This window comes from Schistocerca cancellata, chromosome 4, assembly GCF_023864275.1.
Source record: "Schistocerca cancellata isolate TAMUIC-IGC-003103 chromosome 4, iqSchCanc2.1, whole genome shotgun sequence".
Lineage (NCBI taxonomy): Eukaryota > Metazoa > Arthropoda > Insecta > Orthoptera > Acrididae > Schistocerca > Schistocerca cancellata.
Window position 1 is genome coordinate 342,344,532 of NC_064629.1, and position 16,953 is coordinate 342,361,484.

General features: G+C 43.1%; 1 protein-coding gene across 3 annotated transcripts in view; it reads right to left on the reverse strand.

The window, feature by feature from the left end:
• The window catches only part of LOC126184827 (uncharacterized), a 262,318-nt gene that overhangs the window by 147,707 nt on the left and 97,658 nt on the right, over positions 1 to 16,953 (reverse strand). For all 3 annotated transcript variants that reach the window (XM_049927411.1, XM_049927413.1, XM_049927412.1), the window contains exon 2: positions 7,094 to 7,203. The gene's annotated coding sequence lies outside the window, so the exon portion shown is untranslated. The remainder of the gene's footprint in view (positions 1 to 7,093; positions 7,204 to 16,953) is intronic.

Below are 16,953 nucleotides of genomic sequence, written 5' to 3' on the forward strand. Positions count from 1 at the left end.
GGACTTAAATGCTAAGGTCATCTGTCCCTAAGCTTACACACTACTTAACCTAAATTATCCTAAGGACAAACACACACCCATGCCCGAGGGAGCACTCGAACCTCCGCCGGGACTAGCCGCGCAGTCCATTACTGCAGTGCCTTAGACCGCTCGATTTCTCTACAGCAAATAGCAAATGACGTATGTTAGAGCTATTGGACTTTATACAGGGTGATTCAAAAAGAATACCACAACTTTAGGAATTTAAAACTCTGCAACGACAAAAGGCAGAGTTAAGCACTATCTGTCGGCGAATTAAGGGAGCTATAAAGTTTCATTTAGTTGTACATCTGTTCGCTTGAGGCGCTGTTGACTAGCCGTCAGCGTCAGTTGATGCTAAGATGGCGACCACTCAACAGAAAGCTTTTTGTGTTATTGAGTACGGCAGAAGTGAATCGACGACAGTTGTTCAGCGTGCATTTCGAACGACGTATGGTGTTAAACCTCCTGATAGGTGGTGTATTAAACGTTGGTATAAACAGTCAACTACCCGAGGCGATGGATCGGCCGCCAGGCAGCCCGTGACAGAGCACTTCATCACTGGCCTCCAAGAAGCCCTGATCTTACCCCCTGCGATTTTTTCTTATGGGGGTATGTTAAGGATATGGTGTTTCGGCCACCTCTCCCAGCCACCATTGATAATTTGAAACGAGAAATAACAGCAGCTATCCAAACTGTTACGCCTGATATGCTACAGAGAGTGTGGAACGAGTTGGAGTATTGGGTTGATATTGCTCGAGTGTCTGGAGGGGGCCATATTGAACATCTCTGAACTTGTTTTTGAGTGAAAAAAACCTTTTTAAATACTCTTTGTAATGATGTATAACAGAAGGTTATATTATGTTTCTTTCATTAAATACACATTTTTAAAGTTGTGGTATTCTTTTTGAATCACCCTGTATTATGACGTCGCTCTGTCCGTCTACTGAGTATCACGCAATTGCGAAGGTCGCTTTACGATGTAGATAGCTTTTCTTTCGAATATGAGCGTCACTCGAGTTGGATGCGAGTCTCAAATGCTTTACAAGGCTCCATAGTGAGCCTGGTAAGATTTGTGTATTTATTTATCTATTTTCCACATGTTTTAAGATCAAGTATCTAATTCAGTACTTTAAATCGCTGCATTTACCATCTTGTACAGTATCTGGAGAAATTTATTTTTACACTCATACTCATAAATTATGGATAATTCTGATACATGGTGAAACAACGCTCTGGTGGGCGGTTTGCGGATTTAAATCACCTCGGGGTATGACCATGCAGTGCATTTGACCTGCAGTCGTCGCACGGTGGCGCTGGCAGCAGTCCACATACGTAGAAGTGTGTTGGTACATGTCAGAGTACGGTGCAGCGAGTAAGTGTGCAGACGTTTTCAGACGTGCTAACGGTGAATGTGTGTTGAAAGTGACTCAGAGAACACATATTGATGACGTATGAGGGGTAGAATATTGGGCGATTGGAGGCTGGTCAAACACAGCAAGTCGTAGCACGGGCCCTCCGTGTGCCACAATGCGTGATCCCAAGATTATGGCAACGATTCCAGCAGGCAGGAAACGTGTCCAGGTGCTACAGTACGGGACTTCCACAGCGTACAACACCATAAGAAGACCGATATCTCACCATTAGTGCCCGCAGACAGCCACGCAGTACTGCAGGTAGTCTTGCTCAAGACCTTACTGCAGCCACTGGAACATTTGCCTCCAGACACACAGTCTACAGACGAGTGAAAGACATGGCTTATTCACCCGGAGAACTGCAAGATGCATTCCACTGACCCCTGGTCACAGGAGAGCCCGCAAAGCCTCGTGTCAAGAACACAGTATATGGTCATTGGATCAGTGGTCCCAGATTATGTTCATGGACGAGTCCAGGTATAGTCTGAAAGTTATTCTCGCCGGGTTTCCATCTGGGGTGAACCAGGAACCAGATACCAAACCCTTAATGTCCTTGAAAGGGACCTGTATGGAGGTCGTGGTTTGATGGTGTGGGGTGGGATTATGATTGGTGCACGTACACCCCTGCATGTCTTTGACAGAGGAACTGTAACAGGACAGGTGTATCGGGACGTCATTTTGCACCAGTATGTCCACCTTTTCAGGGGTTAAGTGGGTCCCACCTTCCTCCTGATGGATGATAACTCACAGACCCACCGAGCTGCAATCGTGGAGAAATACCTTGAAACAGAAGATATCAGGCGAATGGAGTGGCCTGCCTGTTCTCCAGACCTAAACCCCATCGAGTACGTCTGGAATGCCCTCGGTCGACGTAACGCTGCACGTCTACAAACCCCTACGACACTTCAGGAGCTACGACAGGCACTGGTGCAAGAGTGGGAGGCTATACCCCAGCAGCTGCTCGACCACCTTATCCAGAGTATGCCAACCCGTTGTGCGGTCTGTGTACGTGTGCGTGGTGACCATATCCCATATTGATGTTTGGGTACATGCGCAGGAAACAGTGGCGTTTTGTAGCACATGTGTTTCGGGACGGTTTTCTCAACTTACCACCAATACCGTGGACTTACAGATCTGTGTCGTGTGTGTTCCCTATGTGCCTATGCTATTAGCTCCTGCTTTTTGTAGTGCCACGTTGTGTGGCACCACATTCTGCAGATATCCTTAATTTATGAGCACGAGTGTATACAACAGATGCTTCATAAAGATATTTCCCATATTCACGAAATTTCAGCTGAGGACTCAACACCTCATTTTCACCGAGATCCAGAAAATAAAACAAATTATCCCTCACAAGGTAATGAGTCCTACTTGAGAATTTGTTACCAGCGAATTGAAGCTGATTACGCCTTGGTGAGCATAAACTGCAATAAACTCTGCCGAATGACTCACGTGATACGCATTTTCGCCAATGGTGAGAATAATAAATAAAGTACATTCTGTAAAAAAAAAAATATATATATCCATACTCAAGATTTATCAGATTCATATCCAGCAACTTTACTTCACCTACAAGGAGAAAATTAAGCATATTGTGATAATTTATTAAACAAAAAGTTGAGCTACAGCGTTCATTTTTCTTGGTTAGCAGACTATACGTGTTACTGCCGGGTGCTATAAATCAATGAAAATTAAATTACCTGCCTTATTCGTCTTGTAAAAAATTGTTAGAATAGGTGATAAACACATACAATACCGTCAGTGGCATGGATAGAGGTTGCCAGGTTGATTCGCTTTTTCTAGACTTTTGAAAAGCTTTTGATTCAGTACCTCATCGGTGTATCCTTAAGAAAATACGTTCATACGGAATATCTAACCAGGTTTGGGGCTGGATCAATAATTATTTGACAGCAGGACGTAGTACGATATCCTGCCAGGAGACTCACAGCGGCAGAAATAAGCGGTGTGGCCGGCCGCGGTGGCCGAGCGGTTCTAGGCGCTGCAGTCCGGAACCATCCGGCTGCTACGGTCGCAGGTTCGAATGCTGCTTCGGGCATGAATGTGTGTGCTGTCCTTAGGTTTAAGTAGTTCTAAGTCTAGGGGACTGATGATCTCAGATGTTAAGTCCCATAGTTCTTAGAGCCATTTTTTTAAAGTGGTGTGTCCTAACGAAGTGTAATAAGACTATTATTGTTCTTATTATACATTAATGGCTTAGCGAATGATATTAGTTGAAATCTCTGATTTCTCGGAGGTGATGCTGTTATCTATTAGTAGACTGTGTCTGGTAAAATTTTTTAGAAAAATGCCGATTATATAGTCTCAAAATATTAGCCTCATGCAAAGATTGGCAAACGAATCTTAATGCAGAGAAATGTGAAACTGCGCATTTCACGGAAAAGAAAAGCTTGATATCCTTCGTGTAGAGGACTGACGAGTCACAACTACAATCAGTCATGACAAACGGATATTTTGCAGTAGCAATGTGTAGAGATGTTAAGTGGAACGACAACATAGGCTCAAATGTAGTTAATTTAAATTGATCCATTTGTAGGATACTGGGACTCTACAGTTTGCCTACAATACAGATTGCTTACAAAACACTTGAACGGTCCATATTTGAATATTTGTGTAGTGTATGGGACCGACGTCTCTGACTAACAGCGAAAATGTATCACTTTCAAAGGAGGTCGGTGAGAATGGCCACGTGCTTCTTAGACTGGCGGAGAGTGCAACATAAATATTGAAAAAATCTTACTAGCAGACACTCGAAGATAGATATTGACAACCTCCACACAAAGCTCGAAGAACAAGCTTTAAGTACGGAAACTACAAACATTTTTTAGGTGGTAACAGTCGGTTCTGCGGAGATTGCGAAGATGCAGTTAGGCTACTAACAGATCGCAGTCAGGCGTACAAAATGGCTCTGAGCACTATGGGACTCACCTTCTGAGGTGACCAGTTCCGTAGACCTAGAACTACTTAAACCTAACTAACCTAAGGACATCACACACAGCCATGCCCGAGGCAGGATTCGAACCTGCGGCCGGAGCGGTCGCGCGGTTCCAGACTGTAGCGCCTAGAACCGCTCGGCCACCCCGGCCGGCTCAGGCGTACAAGCAGTCATTCTTCACGCGCTTCATCCGTGAACTGAACCTGAAGAAATCTTCGTACATATGATGTAATGAAAAGCACCCTTTGCAACACTCTTCATAATGTTCATAGTGTGCGGTTGAAATTGTATTTTCACGGTTTAAACGATCTACCAATGGCGGTGGTGTAACGAGATGAAGATGTTAAGTAGACTGTATGTGAAATGATTTGGTATCGACGACAGTTCATATGTTGCGCTGTGACTCAGTTTTCATACAAATTCTTTGAGGTTCTGGATTCATATGCGTAAGGAGCAGGTTTCTGATACCTGCCCAGCCATTCTGAATTTGGTCTTTCGTAGTTTGCCTATGTAATTCAACATGAAAGCGGGGATGATTTCTTCAACAAAGCCACTGTCAATGCTCTTTCCCTTTCTTCACCAACTGATCTATTGTGCTCCTCTTTATGGACTAAGACGTCGACCAGATTTTGAATTGTGACCTTTTTCCTTCAATATTTGTCATTCGGTGGCCCGCAGGTCGTGTACGAAGCTGCTAGTGAATACCAAAACCGATTAGAAAAGCTTTGTAAGATTATGTGAGACATGTTTACGACCTTACACCGCTCTTGATATTTAATCTGTCTTTATCGTCATTGTAATCCCTTTAGATCTATGCCCATCCTAATGTTAATGTTTCTCTGAAGCGGAGAAAGAACTACTAAGTTGCTCTCCTTTCTAGCTGCATAAGATTTAATTCCTCATTTATTTAGCACAACCGAGCGAGATGACGCTGTGGTTAAGGTACTAGACATAGATATATTCAAGTGCAGCAGCGCCCAAGCAACCCTCTGGCCATTTGTAATACAGTGTTGTACGGCTTACTTGAACCACTTGTGACGAAATGTGGGATGGTTTTCCAAGCAAGGTATGGCATACTTTCCTTGTTCTTGTCCAGTCCCAGCGTGTGCTCCACATCTTATGGTTAAGGGCAATTAAACTCTAACTTTTTTGTTTCTAACAATCAGTTGGATATGTTGTAGTTTTTTGCTTTGGAAGATCTGCCGCTTATGTGGACAGATAATAGGTAGAAGTTTGGAGTAATGTACAGACTTAAGGTGATGCGGGAGTTGGCTCAGAGATAGAGGGACTTTACGTTGTTCATAGCTCCAGTATCAAGATGAAGGAAGTTAACTGGAGATGACTGTCCAGTCAGATTCGTCTCCCATGGGACATTTAGAGAGTAAAGTTACGCTGTTGGCATTCAGAAATCATTCGTCTTCGCAAGCGATGTCTCCTGCATCTACTTATATACTCCAAAAACCACTGTATATATCTTGGTTGATTTGGGGGAGGAGACCAAACTGCGAGGTCATCGGTCTCATCGGATTAGGGAAGGATGTCGGCCGTGCTCTTTCAAAGGAACCCAGCATTTGCCTGAAGCCATTTAGGGAAATCACAGAAAACCTAAATCAGGATGGCCGACGCGGGACTGAACCGTCGTCCTCCCGAATGCGAGTCCAGTGTGCTAAACACTGCGCCACCTCGCTCGGTTTTTTTGTCCTGTTCCATTCACAAGTGAGTCTCTCTGCCCACCCTAATCTATCTCATTTCATTCTCGTGATCTAACATGTGTGTACATAACGGCGCTCCACCACGAGGTCGTCCGCCTTAATTTTGAGATTGGAAGAAGTGCTTATCTTCACAGTTCGTCCGACATGGGGAGGTTAGGTATGGGGTACCATTTCCAAATACCCGTTGTACCATAAGGTATTTAAATTATAAAGTTCTTTGCGATGTCTTATTGAGCGAGGGAATATAGCATTCGTGATAGTGATTCGTTGTCTTTAAATGCGGGGGTCCCTGTTTATTCATGTACCCTATAACCAAAACCATTCCTATCCTATACCCAGTTCTATATAAGCAGCTGTTACAGTCATTTCCACAACATCACTACCCGTCACCCACACATCGGACGAAGGTATTAGCGCCACTAGCACCTTCCTTAAGGATGCAGTGTGCATTCCCACGTTGGGGCGTTGCGTATAACGCCATTAATGAGAACGAAACTAACACTGCTTTTGACTAATACTTTACATCATACACAGATGAAGCGCATACTTCTGTCAACGCTTTTCATTCGTGAATCTTCTCGAAGTACGGGCCGTTACATGATTTATAAGGATTTATTAACAATTATTTGCGTGACCTAATGCAAGGCTTTGGTGACCCAAATTCTGTTAGCTGGTGTATGAGCCTCGAAAAGTCTGGCCAGATTTAGATATATTCGCAATGTCCCATGTCAAGTGTACCATATCGTACAATATAATTAGATTATAATCTACTGTGTATTTTCGAATGTGCTATTTGGTATATTCTTATTTGGTTATAATGAACTATGTATTGTCATGGCACCCAATAATATTTTAGTCGTGTAAAAAAAAAAAAAAGTGCCTGGATTTAATGCAGTGGAAAATAACAGGAAGTAACTGAAGACAGTCAGCGCTTCATGTCGATTTCCAGCGCTTGTTGAGTTTAGCATAGGATGGCGATAGCTGCATTGTCTTACCTGACTGAGCAGCAGAGGTCTTTGAAGTTTCTTTTAAACCCAAGTCGAAGACCGCAGGTATACTTCGCGATCTTTCTCTGGCAACTTCTATATCGACGTGATGTTAAAATCTGCAAAAAAAGAAAAAAGGAAATGAATTCATGTAGATGATTGACATGAAATTATCGATCAGCCACGGAAGTTGGTGGCTTTGTCGTCGCAAAGACTAATGGCAACGAACCTTAGCTGACCAGTCAACTTTCTATCCATCCATGTAAAAAATAAAATACGGTGGTGTAAACAGTTAATCACTCAAGATATCATCATCAATTCTGCGGATGATGTCCGGACCAGCTCGTACTTATCCCGTTATGTCAAGTGATAGGAAGAGAGGAAGGTTGTACCACTTACTTAGACGCGTCAACTAACTAAATGACTTTCACGTGTGACATTAATCGAGTGTTGGAGCTACAGTAGTAGTTGGTGTTCGCTTCTCGAGTTAATTTCTATACGAGTAAAGCTGTTGGTACGTCTCAGCGCCGTGATTTTCCGCTGTCTGTGACATGACAAATTATTGCCAGCAAAAAGTTTGATCGCACACAGCTCACGGTAGGAAATACCACTGGAGTAGCCGAAAGTGTAATTCAGTGGTTGTAGACACGTTCTCAAATTATGAGAGATATCCGGGGAAGCTCATGGCAAGCTTGTCCAAGAAAGACGAGGTTACCTCTTGCTGACAGCGCACCGAAATAAATGGCAGATGCAGAAAGTCTTGCCATCAGTTCCAGACGGCAGAATGTCACTCAAACTGACCCTAGTCCTCGTCTTTAACGTGGGCTCTGAGCATATAGTAGTAGTGGGTATGTCCCGTTAAAATCACGACGCCCAAGATCCCGAAATATTGACAGTCAAAAAGTCCTCTAACGTTGCGTACAGAAAAAAAACACGTGTTTTGTATTCTGGGGCGTGCAGATTTAATTTAGAGCTTGATAAACGCTGAGATTCAATTTAGAAATGGGCTGGAGCCAAACATATACCTCCATTCGTAAGTAGAAAAACCCAGTATTTTGGCATTACGTTGACGGTGTGATTAGGAATGTGTGTTGGCAAAGTACTAGCTCCATATAAAACGGCACAGTTCTTTGACATCCTGAATGTGTAGGGATAAATTTCTCCTGCTCAGCTCGTGGGAAGTGGGTTACAAGCTGAGGCTATGACTAACACGAGCTCCCCTGGCATCTCTGACATTCGCTTGTCAGATATACCGCAGCGAGACTATCACCTCCAATGAAACCATTAGGTTTTTGAGATTACCGTCCTTCAGGGGTAGCAAAATATTCTTTAGAAACATACAAGCAATCTTATTAGAACCATGTAACGCTGGCGCGAGGCAATATTGGGCGTTCACGATGATCGCTTACCGCATTAGGGGATAATAGGTATGGTCATTTTGCCAATTTCGTAGCTACACCAGTGTACAAAAGGTATTCTCTCTTGTGCTGATTCGTATAGAGAAGAATTATACACCAGCTGCAATAGTATACTACATTATACCTGGAAGTATATCGTCCAACAGGAGTTGGACAAAAATACGGAAACACTGCGAGAAATACATGCTTGAACATGATGCTAGCCAAGCCTGTAGGTTGCGCTGTGGTATTTGACCACGAAAGGCACCCGTGCAGCGTCCTCAATACGTTGCAAATGACACAGTCGTGCTCAGAACAGTGTTCTGTGTGGTTATGAGTGCATTATGTCGGAGTTAAGTGAATTAGAACGTCGGCAAATTGTTGGTGTTCAAAAGGTGGATGGACCATGTGCTACAATCTGACGCTATAACAAACATGTAGTTAGCCAGCTCTCAAGGCATCTCTGGCATTCGCTTGTAAGACATATTGCAGGACTCTTGTAGTTCACGAGTTGCAAAATATCCTTCAGAAACATAAGGAAGCCGAAATGTTTGATGTGCCAAGAGGCACCGTATCGAATGTTTGTATCGTATACAGGGAAAGCAGAAAAGCATCGTTCACTAAGTCGAAACTCGGACGAAAGTGTGTGTTGAGTGATAGTGACAGATGCTCATTAAAGAGGATAGTGATGAAAAAGAAGAGGACGACAGCTGCAATCACTCTGGAGAACCCTGCCAGCACCAAAACAACATGAAGGCAGCTCCATGAGCAGGGAATTCCAGGCCGAGCTGCAATTCCAAAACCACTTGTCGGTGATGCAAATGCCCGTGGTGAAAACGTGATGCCGAAGCCATAAAACCTCGACTTTGGAACAATAGAAGAATGTCGTTTAGTCGGATGACTTGTTTCACACTGTTGCAAATACCCATCGCTTGGTACAATTTATGTTCCCCAAAGGTGATGTTGTGTTACAAGACGGTAGGGCCCCTGTTCGCTTTTGAAAGCACGAAGATGAATTGTCCCATCTTCCAGGGCTACCACAGTCAACAGATCTCAATATTATTGAGCCTCTGTGGTCTACTTTGGAGAGAAGGATGCGTGAATACTATCCACGCCCATCATCTTTACGTGAACTTGCCGCTATTTCGCAGGAAGAATGGCATAAAATTCCCTTGAAAACCATTCAGGACGTTATTTATCCATTCTTAGGCGACTGGAAGCTGTTTTGAATGCAACGGGTTTCGTAAATCGTATTAGGTTCAAATATTCAAATGTGTGTGAAATCTTATGGGACTTAAGTGCTAAGGTCATCAGTCCCTAAGCTTACACACTACTTAACCTAAATTATCCTAAGGACAAACACACACACCCATGCCCGAGGGAGGACTCGAACCTCCGCCGGGACCAGCCACACAGTCCATGACTGCAGCGCCTAAGACCGCTCGGCTAATCCCGCCCGGCCGTGTTAGGCATGGTAATGTATTTTTGGTGCTTCCAATTATTATCCAACTCCTGCATGAACAATAGCAAATATGAGCAGTCTCACGTAAGCCTGTAGATCTCTGTTTAACAAGCTGGGGTTTCTTATAGCCCAGTTGGTAAGCGCAAAAAAATGGTTCAAATGGCTCTGAGCACTATGGGGTTTAACATCTGTGGTCATCAGTCCCCTAGAACTTAGAACTACTTAAACCTAACTAACCTAAGGACATCACACACATCCATGCCCGAGGCAAGATTCGAACCTGTGACCGTAGCGGTCACGCGGTTCCAGACTGAAGCGCCTAGAACCTCACGGCCACACCGGCCGGCTGGTAAGCGCATTGCACGCGAAATGAGGATTGCTGTTTCAGTCTGGCTCACAATTTTAATGACACGAAAATTTTCAAAACAGCGCACGCTCCACTGCATAGGCGAAGATTCTTATACTAACTTGCAGTTGGTCTATTCGCTTATGAGACATATAACTGATGAAAGGACTCGTTTAGAAGGAACAACAGCACCCATTGTGTGAACATAAGGCGAGTAAACCATATTTATCTTGGAAGCACAGTTGAAAGTAGAAAAATACTATTTCATTATGAATATATTACGTGTACTTAATCATATGAAAAAATATTAATGCATTGAGAATTACTTTATCAAGCTATGGTGATTAGGGTATTCCATGGCTTTCCCATATCATTCTCCGCGAATAACGACATGGTTCCTATCGGCAGGTCAGTGCCCAACTGCACTTCACTTCCATATTACTACTTTTGGCTAAATGAAGTTAAATTTTTATACTGATGTTTATTATTATTCCAGAATGAAATTTTCACTCTGCAGCGGAGTGTGCGCTGATTTTGAAACTTCCTGGCAGATTAAAACTGTGTGCCGGACCGAGACTCTAACTCGGGACCATTTTACCTTTGATTTTTGTGATTCAGCATTTAAATGTTTTTGATCTGTTCGTAAATTCTCGGTGATTCATAACATGTTCCACCACTTTGTGTCATAGACGCTTTGTTCCAAAGGAATGAAATAAACCAAACAAAAATTAAAAGTTATCGTCGCATAATGTATATTGTCTCGTCTGATCGCCTAATTGTTTCGACCATATGTATTGTGTGTCTGATGTCAGATTTTGTTCAGGTTTAATGGAACCAGAAAATCTGAAGATCCGCGCGTCTGTGCAGTGGGTGCTTTGGTAGGGAGTCGCCATGTGGCACAACAGTTCGATCGCGAGCGAGGGCCATTCGTATGCGGCAGGCTGTGTGGACACGAGCCAAGGGCGGCGACGGCGTGGCTTGCACAACGCACAACAGCGCAGCGGAATATCACGGCACCCATATTATGACCCCGTTTACAGACAGAAATGTAAGAATCGTCGAGGTTGCTTAGTACCTGATTAATGAGAAACGAAGGTTGACGCTGAAAAGAAAAGTTATTGTTTCGAAGCGATCTTTGCGTCGTTGCCACCAGCAGGCCGGATGTTTGTTTGGAGAACACGCTCAAGGACGCTTGCCTATAGAGCCAAGCGCGAAACACAAAGGCTATTTTGCAGTCTGTAGATAGCAGTACAATGATTACACTCGCATTCGACTGATGTTGCTTTGGCCATCTGCTGTGCAACACGGTCTATGAACTGCGAGGCATTCCACGGAAAACATTGCTTTCAGTCACACACTATGACATAGGCGCAGCTATTAACCACAATATGAGCTTGAAATCCTTACAGAATACACACATTCTGCACAGCTGAATAAACAGTCTCGATTTTACGCTTCGCCAGAATGAAATTTTTACTCAACAGCGGAGTGTGCGCTGATATGAAACTTCCTGGCAGATTAAAACTGTGTGCCTGACCGAGACTCGAACTCGGGATCTTTGCCTTTAGTGGGCAAGTGCGCTAGAGCACTTGCCCGCGAAAGGGAAAGTGCTCTACCGCACTTGCCCACTAAAGGCAAAGATCCCGAGTTCGAGTCTCGGTCCGGCATACAGTTTTAATCTGCCAGGAAGTTTCATATTACGCTTCGCCAGTTTCAACATGTTTCTACAGGGAGCAATGTAAATGTAGAACTAATGGACCAAGTTACACTTTCCATTGGTCGGTAATGTAAGTTTTGTTCTCCCTGAATCCCATGCTTTTCTTTGCTGCCGTCTCATTTACAACCAGTTTGATGGTAGCAACTTAATTTTGAATATTTTGTAAAATGTCAACTTTCACGGCCGGCAATGTCACACTTAATATAATGTTCCGGGCTATTATGCCGTGGTCGAATGGATTTGACATTTAAACCTAACGTTTCCTACCCATCTCCAGAGATACATTTTCCAAGGGGAACGCAGCTTTGAGTGTCCAGTTCACACCTTGGTACGCTACTGACCGTTGCAGAATTCCGTTTCTGCGTGCTTCCGCGAAGTGGCGTGACGTCGCAAGTTTTGAATATCCGAGCGCAATTGGCCGTTATCGATTATCGTCGTCCGCTGTTGCTCTAACCCCATGGTGGAAGACTGGTACACATCATCTGCAGCACCGGAATCCAGAGATTATTCAATTTTACGCCCTTGGTAGTCTGCTAGATAAAGACAACACCGTAACGACCTCGAAAATATAATTCAGCAAAGCAAATTGTAGGAGTGGAAGGCTAGCGGTGCACGTGGGAAGTACTTGACGTTCAGTATTTCCAGACTTTCTTTGTTCTTTATTCTACTTTATTCCTCCTCCAGATGGAAGAAAATTATGGTTTAACATTCCGTCGATGTCAAGGTTATTAGAGCCGGAGCACAAAATCGGACCGGACAAGAATGGGGAAGGAAATCGGTCAAAGCCTTCCCAAATGAAACTTTTCAGTATTCGCCTTAATTTAGGGAACCATAGCCCTACTGGGTTTTGAGCCCATCTCCTATGGAACGCAAGTCCAGTGCTTTAACCATCACTGCACCTTGCCTGTTTCTTCTGGAGAGAAGTGTAATACGGACTGCAGCAGTTTATACGTAATGCTTTCATCTTCATTTGTCCCGAGTATGTGTCTCCGAAGCGCAATACGACATAGTTCTGTTCTTGTGGGCAGCCAAAGCCTTGATCGGGCACGCCGATGGCACCCAAAGATGCTATAGAACAACGGCAAACTGAAGACAATTGCAGTGCGATACAGATTATTTGGAAAACATGTTCCGGAAACAAGGTACTTATGCCAGCCTGTTCATGTCTCACAAATAGTGTTCCAACATGTTTAACGGTTGCAAGAAACTATAAGAATGCCATTGTTCACTTAATATGAAGTGCACGCTACAGCTTCGAGAGAAACTGATCATCCATTTCCCTGCCGTAAACAAAAGTAACGACTAGAAAACCTTCGTTTAAGATTACGTTAGGAAATATTGGAGAATGTTAAATCATACACTACTAAAAGATTCAAATGGCTGTAAGCACTATGGAACTTAACATCTGAGGTCATCAGTCCCCTACACTTAGAACTACTTAAACCTAACTAACCTAAGGATATCACACACATCCATGCTCGAGGCAGGATTCGAACCTGCGACCGCAGCAGTAGCACGGTTCCGGACAGAAGCGCATAGAACCGCTCTGCCACAGCGGCCGGCGACTAAAAGATTCTTTGAATATGTGTCAGTCAGGTGTTTTGAAACTTCGGTGTGTAGTACCTGAATGATATGTGTAAGATTACAGTAATTGTTACCATCGTCCTTAAAAAAAAAAGCTGGAGAAGTTTTTATATTTTTCATTTGCAATGCATTTTCGCGCAGAGAAATTTTGGCGCTGAGGAAGATGTGTCCAACTCAACTTTTTTATAATTAACTGCACTGGTCCATGCTCCTTTATTAGTGAGGCCTCAAATACACAACAAGAAAGATGCGCTGAATACAAAACAATAATCTACGTAGTTATCGTGTTTTCAAATTCTTCCAGAGTTCTTGCCATTTACCATAATTCATATCAAATCAAAATTTTTGTGCATTAAAACAATTTTAGAAATAATATCTATTTCCGTTAGTCAGTCCATTCTATAAAGAAAGATACATGAACTGCAGAATGAGATCAGATTAGCAAAATCCCGGTAAGTAGATGTGCGGTTTCACACTTCCCTGATGCACTGCGTTCTCGTATTCTCTACCCACGCTAACAATCTCTCAGCAGATCAAATTCCAATGACTCTGAGCACTATGGGACTTAACATATGAGGTCACCAGTCTCCTAGACTCAGAACTACTTAAACCTAACTAACCTAAGGACATCACTCAAATCCATGCCCGAGGCAGGATTCGAACCTGCGACCGTAGCAGCAGCGCGGTTCCGGACTAAAGCGCCTAGAACCGCTCGCCCACAACGGCCGGCTCAGCTAGATCAGTAAGAGGAAATAAACCTGTCTCTGGATTAAGAAACGTGATTTTCTGTATGATTCAATTACTGTAATCGAAGACAGGAGAATTTTGATAATCAGCTATCTATGTCAATACTTAGCGGAAGATAGACTAAAAGAAGATGTCAGAGTCATCTACCTGAACTCATCGTAATACTAGGGAGGGGAGCACCTTTCATTTTTACTGTCCATAACCGTACGTCAGAGTTTTTGCGCTGAAGTGTAAAGGAGATTCAGCAAACAGCATTCCACAAAAACGGAAACTAACGTAAAAGGGAAGTGGATAGACTTACACAATAGCTTCAATAAAAACAGTAATTTAAAGAATAGTGACAGTATTATCTCAAGCATGCCATTTTATGGGAATGCATCTGTTAATGTTTTCGCGTACAGTCTTTTTCAACAAAGAACGTTTTAGAGAGAACCCTCTAAGGGCTGGAAAAGATCACATTGCTGTCCTGGATCTTATACTTCAGAATAAGAGGCTACTCTGCGCAGAGTTAAAGGAGCATCAATAAGTCGAATGGGCATAATTTTTGACTATGCTTCGGCGGATGGCACATACGCGCTGCCCAGTGCGTTGTCGCGCGACCTCGGACTCCGTCCCGTAAAAAGCGTGACTTTGCCCATTAGCACTGCCTGTGCCCAATTGGCGTGTTTTCCACAGCACGATCCACGCACACGCAACTGCGTCCAAACGACACTTCGTGTTTACTCTATCTCTCTCTCTCTTTTTTGTGTGTCAAACATGTTTACGTACTGGTGGCAGGAGCTTTGTACACGAACATTGAACCAGAAGGTTTGAGCCTTAATATTCTAAAAAAATAGACAATATTAACAGAATTAGATATGTCAGAAAACTTTCATACCTAAATATGAAAATTTACAAGACAGCAGCAATACAACAGAATAAACAGATGCTTATAACGAAATATTGACACTCGGAAGCACCGCTGTAGATACTGACAGAACTTGCTGTTCTAGTATGCGTTACTTTCTTGCAGTTAAAAAAAAATAGGTTTTACGATACAACCGCGCAACTTACGATACTTGCACGCATAGTGAGCAATTAGAGAGAGAGAGAGAGAGAGAGAGAGAGAGAGAGAGAGAGGAATCAACTGAGGTGTTTCTAAAGGAGCCGATCCGCCATTTGTCATGACTGATTTGATTTAAAGATGAGCACCTTGTGCCACAACGGCGGAATCGCGCTTCGGCTCGTTTACCAAAAATGGTTCAAATGGCTCTGAGCACTATGGGACTTAACATCTGAGGTCATCAGTCCTCTAGAACTTAGAACGACTTAAACCTAACTAATCTAAGGACATCACACACATCCATGCCCAAGGCAGGATTCGAACCTGCGACCGTAGCAGTCGCGCGGTTCTGGACTGAAGCGCCTAGAATCGCTCGGCCACAGCGGCCGGCTGCTCGTTTACCTTTCGATAAAGGGTACAATTATGAGAGACTACCTTGGATTCACATGTGCAGCTCTGAAAGTAAATACTATCTGTGGCATGAAAGAATAAGTAACAACTGCAGTTGATAAAATTTGTTTGTTTTAGTCAGAAACCGAGATGAACTGAAATGGGAGCAACTCGTTTTATATGAGTTATTGTACTATTTAGTTGTTGATGTTGTTTATAATGGATTTAAAATGTCCTCTGTAGCTGAAATAAGTACTGTTGAACTCCCATTTACATTCCTGTGTACGATTGGTTAATTGCTTTTCACACTCATAAACACGAGTGATGAATCACGAGTAGTTTTCACCGCACTAATGAACGGAACGCGCTTTGAAACTTGGCGGAATAAGTTACGAATGGACGCATTTTATTGGTAACTGGTAGACAAGCTCACCTAAATTTAGTTCAGTGGCGATACCTTAGGTAAATGAAACATAAATAAAGGGCACAACGTAACCTGTCATTATACGTCAAGTTTTTTTTAAATTTTGTTTTATTTACGACCTATTTCAGAGACGTTTGTCCGTGAGAAGGTGACAGATGAAATGTTTACTTTATGTGCATTGCTCTCGGACTAAACACCTAATCAGATTTTTATCTCGGATGCATTGCTCTCGGACTAAGCACTTGATATGCCATCTGATCATGGAGCAAAGCCTCCAAATGTGTCGTAAATACTAGAAAAACTAATTTGTATTTTAAACAGACAGTCAAGGCAACGGCCTACCAATCATGTGTATAAAAAAAAATTTAGATTGTTTCTTAGTGTTCGGTGGAAGTAATATACGACCGCCTCATCATCTCATTTATGATTGTTGCTTAGTCGTGCCAAAGAAGAGATAATGCTAACTTTGTGAACTGTTCGTCAGTGACGGTACTCAAAAAGAAATTCATGCCAGTAACCACTTCGAGATACCATATTCTTCGGACAATGGGTTTGACCGGAGAAACGACAAATCATCTTAATGCGAAGAAGCATCCGTCTTTATTTACAACAACTGTAGCATCTTAAAATTTGTGTACTGTTACTCCTACATGTAAAACTTGAATCGCGGTGAGTAGAATGAGATTCTACAACAGGCATCCATATTAGGGGCCTAGCGAAAGATCGCTGCTGTTGCCCATCGGTTACCTATCCATTCTGT